This window comes from Corvus cornix, chromosome 2, assembly GCF_000738735.6.
Source record: "Corvus cornix cornix isolate S_Up_H32 chromosome 2, ASM73873v5, whole genome shotgun sequence".
In the NCBI taxonomy this organism is placed as follows: domain Eukaryota; kingdom Metazoa; phylum Chordata; class Aves; order Passeriformes; family Corvidae; genus Corvus; species Corvus cornix.
This window is the reverse complement of record NC_046333.1, coordinates 58,286,737-58,300,629: the sequence shown is the minus strand read 5'-3', so window position 1 is coordinate 58,300,629 and position 13,893 is coordinate 58,286,737.

Sequence of the window (13,893 nt, the reverse complement as noted above, 5' to 3'; positions counted from 1 at the left end):
ACACATAAGCAGGGTGTGGGGGTGTGGGTGTGTGGGTGTGTGGGTGTGTTTTAGCCACATATTTTTTTTTTTCATTATTTTATTATGTTAAACTGTTATGAAAATATACAGAACTAAGTTAACTGAAGAGACCTGCCAGAAAGTCATTTTAAAATGCAAAAATTATATTAAAAGTCTTAAATTAAAGGAGAATCAGAAAGTCACTGAGAGGGACTTTCAGTGCAAGGAGGGAGCTAAGAAGAATAGGAAACAAAATTTATAGCTATTTCCAAGTGTAGGCCTGAGAGAAACTGCTTGAGAAGTTCAGGAGATAGCTTGGGAGATAATAAAAATATTCAAGATAAGTCATGTCTGAATTACAAAACTTCAGAAGTCTGAGTCATTAAGATGCTGTGGATTTGTAAAGGTACTTGCATAAAAGATTTTGAATTTTCACAATGAGAGTGGGAGGCATTGGAGCAGAGGGCTTGAGGAGGGTGTGGAGTCTCCATTTTTGGAAGTATTTCAAAGCCAATTGTACATAGCTCTGAGCACCTCTGCCCTGACCTCAGAGTGCACCCTGCCTTCAGCAGGGGTTGGATTAGATGGCCATCTCTAACCTGAGTGATTTTATAATCCTATGACTTAGTTAACGTTCCTTCAGAACCAAATTCAGGAATGTCTCAGGATTTCATTTGGCAGATCAAAGTGAGAGCTGATTCAGGTACCGATGCCACTTTTAACCACACAGCCTCTAGATCTGGTAATTTTGGACAAGTACAGTGCAGTTCTCAACCATTCTATCAGTGAATTCAAGAACAGGGTGCCGAGGATCTCAGTTTTGTCTTCATTCCTGAAATGACTTAAACAACTGATGCATCTTTTCCTAATAAAGAGGTGGGGATTGTTTTTCAGGATAGGGAGAATTTTGGCGCTGCTAAATTATCGTTGAAAGGGATTATAACTTTAATTCTCATCTTATATTGATGCGCACTTGTTGCCACACAAGTCTTGGATAAGGAACTTCTTCTCTCCAGTTGCATCTCTACCAGTGTACAACAAGGAAGGGGACCTTTTCTGGATGTGAGTGAATGAATCAAGGGGCAATTAATCTACAGTAGATTACCTAGCAAAGGTAGGACTTTAGGTGCCAGCAAGTGGGTTTTGATTTTAGTCTGGTGACTATGACGTAGTCTGGAAAAGTAGTCTGAGAGGCAATCAACTCCACATCTTCCTTTTTTCCACAATCTTAATTTTTACCTTCACATATACTTTATTTTTAATGTCATACTTCTGAAAAAAAATTGTTTAGAACTCCTGTAATTTACAGCTTTGAATTAAACTTGAACATTTTACTTAATATGAATTTTTCCTTATCTGAAGTTTAGCAGTCTTCAAGGGAGCTGTTTTCCCCTGGAGTTTCTTCACTGAGAAAATACTGCAAAGCTGGAAGTACCTTTGGGAGCAATTCAATCCAGTTAGGTCAATGGTGCACCCTATGATAAAATCTATGAGAAAAGCTACCTGCATATTGACAAGCTTGTAGTAAATTCCATTCTGTTCCATTAATTCATTATCAACTTGTTCTGTGATGACACCATTTTCAAGTGCAGCTGTAAGATCTGCATTTTGAGCCACTGAGCTATGTGTAGCATCTTTTCCTGACCTGGAAACAGTGGAATTGTGGCTCCAGATGAACATTTTCAGGCACATATAACATTTCCTCTCTTCATATTAGAGTTGAACAATAGATTTTAAAATGGTGTTCTAGTAAAGATCAAAATGGACAGCTGAGGAATTTGAACTTCACAATATTTTTAAGTTTCTTCAAGGTAAACTAAAGCAAAAATGTAACTTAAATCAGATACTGCAAAATATAGTTTCAATGAAAATATATGTTAAGGTACTTAAAATCATACTTGCATCACTCATACAGTTTTTTCCATTTTTTAAATTACTCATAAACAAATTTTAGAAGTATGTAGTTTGTCATGACAGATGTATTTACAGGCACATTGTGACAGTGTCTGCTGGGATAACTTTGTATTAATATCGAATGATCCAAGAAATGACTACAAACTTCATATAATTCAGTTTAAAAATCTTCACTAAACATTTTGAACTGCCAGAATATAAGTGGATTACTAGGTTTTCCAATTAGGAAATAAAAGATAAAATTGTAATATATGGCATGTTGTCCATGAAATTCTAAATAAACCTGATATCTTTATATTGTAATGTGATTTTAAGAACTGGAAATGACAGCCATTCAAACAGCCTATAAAAATATGTATGATTTTTCTTGGTAGACTGAGAGATTCACTATATCTGAGGTGATACTAAAAAGCTAAAATCACATCAAAATACAGAAGAAAATCGAGTTAACATCCTTCATTATAAAAAGCAGAACGTCCCATCCACAAAAACAGTAAATAGAGATTCATCAGAAGTTGGGTAAAGCCTGCAGAGAAAAGAGTCTAGTCTACATTGGATGTAAACCTTCTGTGGAGTACATGTTGAGCACAGTGAGGAAGTGTTGGGGAAGATGAAACAGGAAAGCCTTATAAATATGATTGCCTGACAAAAGATTTTGGGAATATGAAAACTACAGGCAACATCGAAATGAAAGCCACTTTTGAATACCAGTCTTAGTTACTGAACAACTGGAAAAACAATGGTATGGCCGACTGAAGGTAATCCCCTCTTGATGGAATAATACCCTCTGCTTGCAAGCAGGTCCAAGGGTCAGAGCAGACCCTACTAGCTCAGCAGAAGGGGTCCAAAGAGTAGTTTTAGAAGTTAAGATGTAACACTCTATGGTAATATAAGAACTCTTATAGGCTGTATGTAAATGCTATAGGATTTGTATCTTGTTATTAGATTGGTTAGTGACAATTAGAATATTCAGTACAGAAGATGATTTATTGTATTGTAACCAGGACTTCAGATTTTCCTTACTACTTCTTCCTCTTCCACTCCTGCTCTTACTTCCACTCTTGCTCTTACACTCTCTCTCTCTCTCTCTCACCCGTTTACTCTCTTGCTCTCTTGGGCCTGCTCAGAGCTGAGTCTGGCAGCTCTGAGCAGTGCCCCTATACCCACGCCCTTTGCAATAAACCTCATGTTCAAAGATCTGCCTATAGAGATCTCCGTCCGTCCCGACCGTCCCGACCGAACCCACCTGAGTCCCTACAGTCTGGCGCCCATCGTGATTGCCGAACCCACACCCAGCACCTGCGGTCTGGCGCACAACGTGAGTGAACGCCCGGTTCAGCTTTCTCCATCTGTGGGACTCTTCTCCATGGACGGTAACTAAAAGACCAGTTATAGCCACCTAGAACTTGTCGTGAGCACGGCATACCGATGCTGCGCATCGTAATAGCTGGAGCTCTGTAATTCTGCGGAGGCAGCCCTCGAGCACGGGGATTACCTGGAGCTCTTGGAGGGAATTGCCTGGCAGTCCTCGAGCACGGGCCGCCACTGCTGCGCAGCGGCTCCCTGGAGCTCTTAGAGGAGGTCTGCCGTGTCACCCCTCGAGCACGGACACGCTGCTAAGCAGTGCTGACGGAGCTCTGCGGAGGGAAACTTGCCGCACGCCCCGAGCACAGGCGAGTAGTGCTGAGCACCGCCTGCACTCGAGCTCAGTGCGGACCCACCCGTGAGGTCCTGAGCACGGAAAACCGTTGCCAAGCGACGCCTGAAATCGGAGCTCTGGGAAAGGACCGAAAATCAGCGTCCTGAGTGCTGAGTGGAGTGCCTGCCAGACCCCCACGACGTACCTTTGACTAAGGACGCTGCTCCTGCGACATCATCTAAGTGAGTATCATACTGGTCTAAAAAATGGGACAACCCACTCTGCCCATGACAGAGATCTCTATAAGCAACTTAAGCATTTACTTATAAGCTCTGGTCCAAGTCAGTTGCCTAAACACGAGCTAAAAAATCTTTTAGAATGGACCCGACTTAATTTCCCAAATGCTGACCGTTCAGCCGTCTTTACAAGAGACTTTTGGGACACAGTTGGGGTTAAGCTCTTTAATAATATCTCCTACCGGGATATGGCTGCCGCGCAGCTGCTCCCAGCTTGCAGAGCGCTGGTAGAGCTGTTTGCTGCGATGGCGCCGCCCGCAGCAGTCACCCCGCTGAGCCCAGCTCCTGCTGCGAGTCCCGCCCCTTGCCGCCGCGAGCCCGCAGCGGAGCATGGCCCCCGCCCCTCCGCCAGACCCCGCGGCTCCAGTACCCGCGGTCTGGCTGACTTGCGCCGCCCCGCCCCCGCGCTCGCGTCCCCGCACCCGTTACCCCGCCCCAGCCACCCCACCGGACCCTACGGCCCTCCCGCCCCGCCATCCCCATCCCCGCCCCGCCATCCCCGCTCGTCCCCGCTGTCCCATCCCCCCGCGTCCCCCGCCTCGGTTCCAGCTTCTCCGCGGCCCCGCCCTTGCCCTGCCCCCCCGTGCCCCCCCCCGTTCCGTCATCGTGGCTCCACCCCCCCGCGCTGCCGTCACTCTTACCCCACCCCCCGCTGCCGGCATCATGGTGGCCCCGGCCCCCCGCGGTACCCCTGGCGGGGCCAGCGCCTACCCCCCTGCTACCTACGGGTGTTACCCTCCCCCAGCCGCGCCGGCTTATGGCCATGGCTGCCATTATAGCCGGCCCCCCGCAAAGCCAAGTCCGCGACCCTTCTTCCAGCCCCCCAGGTCCCCCCCCCCCCGACCGGCGCCGATGGTAGCCATTGTTCCATCCGCGTCCGCCGCTGCTGCGTCTTCACAGTCTCCTGCCGCTCCCGAACCACCGGTGCCTGCAGCACCGGTCACGGCTGTCCTGCTGTCCCCGGCACCCCCTGTGCACGTTACCGCAGAAACCCTACCCCCCACCCTGCCGTTCAAGCGCACACAGCACGCCCCGAGTGGTCCCCGGCCCCGCGGCACCACAGACGCCTATGTCTACTCCCGTCCCTGCTGCCCTTCCTGTGCAATTCCCGTCTCCCGGCACCGCCTCTCCAGCAGTGCCGTTTCTGCCCACCGCACCACCACCCACCCCAGCCCAGCCTACAAGCTCCCAGCAGCAGCACGCCGCGATCCAGCCACCGGCCCTCCTGCCTCCCGCCGCCCCGATGTCATCTCCTGCCCATACGGCAGCCCTGCCATCTCCTGCTCTGCCCGAACCATCCGCCACGCAAACTGCTGCCATCACAGCCTGCCGCGTCGACCTGATGACGCAACCCACGCATGCGCCATTGCCGCAACTCCCGGATCAGCCATATCACTCCGCTCACACTCCTCCAACCACAGCACCGCTCCCGGGACCAGCCGCACATCTCCCCGCGACTCCGCCGCCTGCCTCCCTGACTCCGCCGCCGCATCCTGGAGCCAACCCAAGCAGCACCGAATCACGCCCGCACTCCCTCGAATACCCACCCGCGCTATCACCTTCTGCACTCCTGACACCGAATGGGACTACTTTGTATCACCAATCGATCGTACAGCCAAGCACACAAGCCATGCAACAGGGAGAGGGAGGATGGAATATGACACCTGCTTTTATAAATACAGGACAGACTGAGAACTGTTTTGCCCCTGCAAATGCCAACCCCTTAATCCCAATACAAAACAATTCCGAAAAAGAACTAAGTCTGTTCCCAAACAGCTCTGGCGTCCCCCCAGTGTTTGGGACAGACTTCTCAACTCAGAAAGAGACACTAAACCCTGAAGATTCGCCTGCATTAATCCCAAAAGTAGAAAACTCCCAAAAATGTTTCAATAATTTTCAACTTACAGACTGGCATGAAGTCAGACGCCAAATTTGCAAAGAGGAAAATCTAAATCCTTTAGCTATGCCTGTACTATTCAGCCAACAAGCTGGTGGTCCTAGAACATGGCAAGCTATCCCACACCATGAGATTAAAGAGTTACGGAAAGCAATAAAGGACAGTGGTATCTGCTCTCCATACTTTAAGCAACTGCTCAAAAGTACCCTAAAAGGAACACATCAAACTTTAAAACGCATTTTAAATCAACAGAAAGGGGAAGAAGCCCAGGCTACACCTCAAAGAAGGTTGAATAAAGCCTTGTATGTTTATAATTTCTTGAATAGCTCTGCAGAAGAGCCTGAACCCCCCATCTTCAGACATTTCTTAAACAACAAAAAAGCAAAACTGAAGGAGCACCCCCTAGTTTTAATTAAGAATTTAGCATCAGGAAAAATAGAAAGACCTTATGATCTTATAATGTGGGGAGAGGGATTTGCATGTCTCTCCACAGGTGAAGGAACCAAGTGGATTCCAGCAAAGAACGTGAAGCTGTACCACACATCAAAACCTGCCGACGCCTCCACACCAGCCAGTGACCCTGCAAGTGGAAGCCAGGAAGCAAGCACCCAAACCTCAAGTGCGCAGAATCACCAGAAGAAAGTGATCTGCCAAAAACAGCTCAAGAAAATAATGGAGTTTTCTCATCTGCGCGCGTGCATGTTGCTTTTATTCTTATGTTTTTGTTTTTGTAGTGAAGCTTTACCTGTAAATCAACCAAAGACAAATGTCTGGGTTGTTTTAGCCAAATCTGCAGGCTCCGATACCATCTGTCTATCTGACACAAGCCCTGACAAACCTTTTTCAACCTGTTTAGTTGGAATACCTTTACCAGAAGGTTTGGATAATGTTACTTTTGATAAATATTAGCCATATGATAATGATCACATTTCTCCAACTCCCAGCCATAGACACCAAACTTACACTGATTATCTTTTATTAGCACATGGGCATGGCTGTGAAGATTTTGAAGGATTATGCTGTATGAACTTATCCGATCATTCTGTTTCCATTCACAAACAGTTACAAAACCTAAGGGACCTAGCTAACCAAATTACAACAGATAACCCATCTTGGCTAGACAGTTTGTTTGATGGTTGGAGCTTTGCACCTTGGCTAAGGGAACTCTGTAAAATAGGCTTGATTATTCTAGTAGTAATAATTATAGTTTTAGTAGCAGTACCTTGTATACTTCAGTCTGTGCAAAAAATGACGAGTAGGACTATGTCTAATATCTTAATTGTTCATCGGAAAGGGGAAGATGTTGAGGAAGATGAAACAGGAAAGTCTTATAAATATGATTGCCTGACAAAAGATTTTGGGAATATGAAAACTACAGGCAACATCGAAATGAAAGCCACTTTTGAAATACCAAGTCTTAGTTACTGAACAACTGGAAAACAATGGTATGGCCGACTGAAGGTAATCCCCTCTTGATGGAATAATACCCTCTGCTTGCAGGCAGGTCCAAGGGTCAGAGCAGACCCTACTAGCTCAGCAGAAGGGGTCCAAAGAGTAGTTTTTAGAAGTTAAGATGTAACACTCTATGGTAATATAAGAACTCTTATAGGCTGTATGTAAATGCTATAGGATTTGTATCTTGTATTAGATTGGTTAGTGACAATTAGAATATTCAGTACAGAAGATGATTTATTGTATTGTAACCAGGACTTCAGATTTTCCTTACTACTTCTTCCTCTTCCACTCCTGCTCTTACTTCCACTCTTGCTCTTACACTCTCTCTCTCTCTCTCTCACCCGTTTACTCTCTTGCTCTCTTGGGCCTGCTCAGAGCTGAGTCTGGCAGCTCTGAGCAGTGCCCCTATACCCACGCCTTTTACAATAAACCCCATGTGTCCCAAGACCTGCCTATAGAGATCTCTTCGTCTCCATCCGAACCCGTCCCGTAACCTACAAGGAAGAGAAAAATTAGGCAAGAGGAGGACAAATGAATTCTTGGCAGACAACAGGTTAGCTTTGTCTTGCTCAACATCAGCAATCAGAGCTAGTCTAGTCCGAGCAAGCCTTTCTGTCATGCTCTGCCAGAAATGTCAATAGGAGGACATATTTCAAAGCTGTGTGGGGGAGGTGAGAGGCTAAGTAGCTTGTTTAAACAAGCTCTGTAAGTTTTATATTGCAGCACTTGCTTGGCAATCCCACCAAATGAGTCAACCAGCAGTTCTCTGCCCTGCTGTCTCTGGGATTCACTTTACAGGTCACAGGTTGGGAGGAAGATCACTGTGTGTGCCAGTGAGCATAGCTTCACAAAATAGTGTGAATTATGAGGAATTAGAACTCCTGGACAAAGAGTCCAATTCTTGCTGAAATTAGTGGCAATTAATTGTCAAGTAATTAATTGTCCAAGTAAACACTAGGAATTAAAAGATTTTTGATAATGAGAAGGCAGATTAAGTACTTCTCCTGTGACAGTATCTGTTGAAAAAATGTTCCCTGAACATTTTGTCCATAGAGAAACTGCAATCATTACTGAAACTGTTTATGCAATGGTGAGAATTTGTCTTCATCGAGACCATAAGCATAGATGCATAGTAAGGTAGAGAAACAGAGGGGGGAAAAAATCAGCAAATACGATTGATTCAGACTGGGCTATAGGTGGAATTGTTCTGTAAATGGTTCATAGACATGCTTAGAGCAGACAGCAAGGTTGGCTATTGCTTTGAATTGTCTGTGTGGTTTATAAGTTAGGTCTAGACAGCAGTCAACATGTAGCAGCTGCTCTAGAAGAAACCTCCAAGCTGTTTTTCAATTACTTTGCTGGGACCACAGGGCTCCCCAAAACTGCTTGGGAATATTTAGGTCTCAGCACACATTGAGCTCTGCAGTGCTCTAAAGACTAAAGTTTGTTTGGGGAGCCTGCTGCTGTTCAGTTCTACCCATAACATCATTAACTGAATTCCATGGGCACTGACAAAAACACTTCAACACTGACCAATACTGACCTGGCCCAGTGCTGCCTTCACTGCTGATTCACTCTCAGTATCCTAAGCTGATGTTGCCTCATCAAGCAGAAGAATTTTAGGATTGTGAACTCTATGAAAATTGGGAAGTATCACAATGATACCATACCAGAAGGCCAAGGCATATGAGGTATATATCAAAAAGAAAGCAGTTCCTGTAGAAATGTTGGCTGAAATAGCCTGTTTGATAGCAATGCATTTGACATTTTCTATTTTTTTGGTATCTGATGTCAGCATTTCTGTCAACAAACAGAACAGGGAGCCCGGACAGACGTTCCAGGAGCCTTTTATTACTTATTCTGTTATCAGTCTCACATACAGAGTTGAGACAGAGATGGTACAAAGTTCACGCTGTCGCAGACATCCAAAGGCTTCCTGGTTACAGAGCATTCTTAAAAGCTTCTCAGCCAATAGCATGCTTCTCAAAGTTACAGACAACTGTTTTAACCAACCCACAATAGTGCACGTACACCTGTTGTACACAATAGTTGCTTGTTATGCCTCATATAATAATACACAATATTCCATTATTAAGCTTAAACTTATCTATCTTACTAAGCATATTTTTTGCAACTTCAAAACCTATCTCAGCCAAACCTAAAAACTCTAACCATTGTTTTAATGTCCTTGCTTGCTGTATAATTGTATCTTCAAGTTTTTGCAGCCAAAGCTGATCCCTAAATTCTTCTGCTTTATTCCTATAACCTGCTTTTTTCTCACACCTAAAAGCTTTTTCCACCTTTTGTGTTTCCCCACAGTTCCCCTTCTCAGTACAACCATAAAGAAACCCTCTTAACTTTGTCACTTATCGACTACCTTGAGTTTCATAGCTCCTCTACATAAAGGCACTTCTTCTGCTTGCTCTAAGGTGCTATTTTACACCACTGCGATTTTAATGCTGTGAAAGGTTTGGGTCTATTTCAAGAACGTAGGTCAAATCCAGCGTTAGTTGTTTTGTATCGTTTGAATAGGTCTCGTCCATTCCAAGGCCTTAATTCAAAGCCTTCATCCATAACGGCCTGCGTAAGATTCTGAGAACTTTCTGTGATCCCTTTTCCTACATCATTCTCTTGTATGACAAAAACTTCCTTAACAGTTTTGTCTGTCATTCATCGCACACACTGAAGTATACAAGGCACAACTACCAATATCACCACTACAATCATCAACACATATAAACCTGCTTTGCAGAGCTCCTTCAACCAAGGTGCAGAGCTCCATCCCTCAAACAAACCGTCTAGCCATGATCCACTGTCTCTTTGAATTTGACTTAGATCTTTCAGCTTTTATATACTTTTGTGGATGGATTCAGAGTGATCAGACAAGTTCATACAACACAATCCTTCAAATTCTTCGCAACCATGTCCATGTGCCAGTAAAAGGAAATCAATTGCTGCTCTGTTTTGAAGGGTAGCATGTCTAACACTGTTGATGTCAGTCAGCATATCACTGATCACAATGGATGTGGCATTGGTTTGTTTACTCAGCCAACATCCTGCTTGATCCAATTGCTTCAATCCCATTGCTGAGGCAAGTTGGGGTACTAACAAACCTGCTGAAACCCTTGCCACAGTTTTCCAGGGTCTAAACTCACTGTTACAATTCTCACCATATGGATGAGCAGATCTTTTCCTTCTATGTTTTTCCCTGACGAATGTTTTAGCATTGGGTGCTAGCACAGTAAGTTGTCCAATGCTGCATGGACCACCTTCAAGGTGTGATGGAATGCCTTGCCAAGCCTTACCTCTGCCAATGGACCAATATCCTTTTGGTAATTGCCGTGGATATTGGTTAACTCCAGAGCATCCACCCCAACTGCCTGAGTAATTACACCAAAACCTTGAGTTTTTGTAGACAGGGTGATTAGGAGTGACATTGTGTCTGGGAGGATCTTTCTTTTGCTGATTGTTATCTGAAAAGGTAAGGTATAAGTCCATTGTCAAGGAGCCCAGAATTTCCAATTCCTGGGGTTCAGCAGTTGCTTTGGGGAGTTTTATGGTCCAAAGGTCCCAATCCCTTACGGGATTGCTCCTGCTAGCAACTTCTCCTGGTTTGCTGTTAAGTTGCTTTTTGGTGAAGGGATCATGATAGATGGGTATTGGCCAGTCTTTAACTGGCACACCAACTAAACAGGTTGCAAAAGGCATTTCTGAGTTCAAATTAGACAGACATATGGTATCTGAGCCTGCTGCTTTGGCTAAGGTGACCCAAACATTTGTTTTTGGCTGTACCACAGGAAAATCTGTGTTGCAAAAAAGCAAGCAAAGCTAACAAACTCCAATAAAACACTTGATTTTCCTCCATTCTTTTTGAGAGCTACTTTTTGGCAAAAGACTTTCCCATATATTGCAATTCATAAATTCTGTTTATATTTCTTCCCCAAATGGCAATGGTAAAAGGTGGCAATGGCAAAGGTGAAATTTCCCCTTGCACAACCAGTGAGGGGACACACTTTTACTGAACACAGTGGATACCAAGCTTTTGCCAAAGAGCTCTACAAAAGCAACAGTTCACTCATTTATTATCGACATGAAATCAAGGTTTGCAAATTCCACGGGTGAGCTAGGGATGTCGGGCATGACTCGCAATCTCCCTGTTCGGCTCACGTCTGCGTGCCTGCTTCTTTGCTCATAGAGTTGTCAGAGGATTCTCGTGTGCGATATGGTTTGACATTCCTTGCAGGGACCCACTTAGGTCCTGCACCTGTGGAAACACAAGTACACCATTTGCCCCAAGGTCCAAAAGGACCTTCAATGTGCTGTGTCTCAGGATTTCTAATTAAAACTGGGAATTTCTCTCAATTTTGCTTGTGTGTTATTTGAAAAATGCCTAAAAATTGGTGGATCAGGTTCTGCAAAAGAGCTGTTGAAAAATTAAAAACATATAAAGCTTTACTCGACCTCATCTGTAGTGTCGCCTCCACTCCCCCCTTCTGTTGATCTAAAATATGTTTTAGGGTGTGATGTGTCCTTTCAGTGATTGCTTGACCTGTGGGAGAGTGGGAAATACCAAAGGTGTGGTGAACACCCCGATCCATTAAAAGTGTGGCCAATTTTTGGGATATGTATGCAGGGCCATTGTCTGTTTTGATTTCTTGGGGTATGCCTAGTGAAGCAAATGCTTGCAAAAAATGTTGGCAGGCATGATTGGCAGTTTCTCCAGTATGAACAGAGGCAAATACCGCTCCTGAGAACATGTCCACTGACACATGGATGTTTTTAAATTTCCAAAAGGAGGGGTGTTTGGTGATGTCTGTTTGCCATAACTGCAAGCTTTGCAAACCCCGTGGGTTGACAGCTCCTGTAGAAACGGGGTTGCACAAGCTGACAGTCAGAGCAAGTACTAATGATGGTTTTGGCTTGACTTTTAGAAATGTGAAACATCCTCACAAATGCTTGTGCGTTTTGGTGGAAAAAGGCATGACTCAGTTTTGCTTGTTCAAAGATGTTTGGCAAAGTGTTTGAAACAACCATTGTCAGGTTATCTGCTCGTGCGTTCCCTTCTGCCAGGAATCCAGGAAGTGAGGAATGACCTCTAATATGAGCGACAAAATATTGGTTAGTTCTGTGTTGCAAAATTGTATAAAGACAAAAAAAAGCCCCAGAACATACAAGAAATTACCCTTTCTTCATTGTGTATATGCATAAATTTCTCATGAAATACATTGAAGATGTATAAAATATTTTTGTAGACAGTAATCCAAGCCCAAGAAAGACGTTGCTAAGAGTAGAAGAAAATGTATTGACTGCCTTTCTACTTGTGATATACTGAGCAATTTTATCTTACTGTAATTACAGATGAACACACAGAGAAAAGGTCTGCAACAATGGGTTTTAATTTCATGTGTCTTAGAAATTAAAAAGCTTTGAGATGAAAATTGCACCAGGGATGGCCTTGAAACTGTCACTCAGCCTCAACCTTCAGTTAAAAAACCCACAAAAGTGCATGGTGCCAAAAGCAGGGTGACAATGTGAATTGGGGTATCTTAATTACCACATCTGACCTGAAAGGGAAAATGATAAGGAGGGAGTGTGCTTCTCATGGTGATCATGAACTCTTTATTCCAGAGTATTGAATAACCTGGCCAACAAAATACCGGTTCAGTATCCAAGATTTTTAGTGATTATTTTCAAATTGTGGATAGAGACATGGGGCTGAAGAGTTACAACAGAGACAGTAAGCTGAGAAATTGCACTTTTATCTTGACAAAATCAGCACAGGAAGCTTGCAAGCAAATCCTAACAAAAATAATAAAATCCGAAATAAATGACAATAAAGTATGTTATGAGTTAGGGAAGCAAAGAATTAACCAAAGAATTAAGCAAAAATTACTTTTCTTTGGTACTTTTTTTTAGACTAGACCCAGTAAAACTAATCCATTGGGACTTCATTAATGCCTAATAATGCCAATTTATCTTAGAGCCATGAGACAAATTATTAAACACTAGTCGTGAAGTAATAAAAGAACAGTAAGGTAAAAAAGAGTTTGAAGGAAGACAGAGGTGTTCAGCGTGGAGATGTAATACCCAAGGGAGCTGACAACATTAATTCTTCAGTCTTGGGATTTATTGCTCTTACTTAAATTAATGACCTGGGCATGCAAACAATGCTCATGATAATGACATTTTCTGGTGGTACAAAACTGAGAGGATCAGTACAGAAAACCAGTGAGAAGACCAGGACAAAAGAATACCACAATATCTTACAGAATTAGATAAATTATATTGGAGAGTAGCAGTAAGAGAAGCAGATGAACCATAATTATGTGAAATACAATATGACAAAATCAAAGAAAAATATGACCAGTGAAAACCTATGCTGTATGAGAAAACTAAAATGACTTAATTTGGTTGGCCTCACAAAATGTTATCTGAGAGAATCTAAGATTTATTTCTATAAACAGCACAGGAGTGTAAACCCACAGGAGGGAACTACTGAGCAAAGGCTCAGTGCTGGTCCAGGAAGAAATTAATATACAGGAACTGTGCATCTATTTTGTTGGAAAGAGATGTTCATTCTTAAAACTAGTAGAATACTCTTCCTGAAGCAGTAGAGTTAAAAAGTTCCAGTCATACATTAGTTTTCTACAAAAACAAGACCTGGTCTCAATAACAGGGAAGGTCCTTCCCAC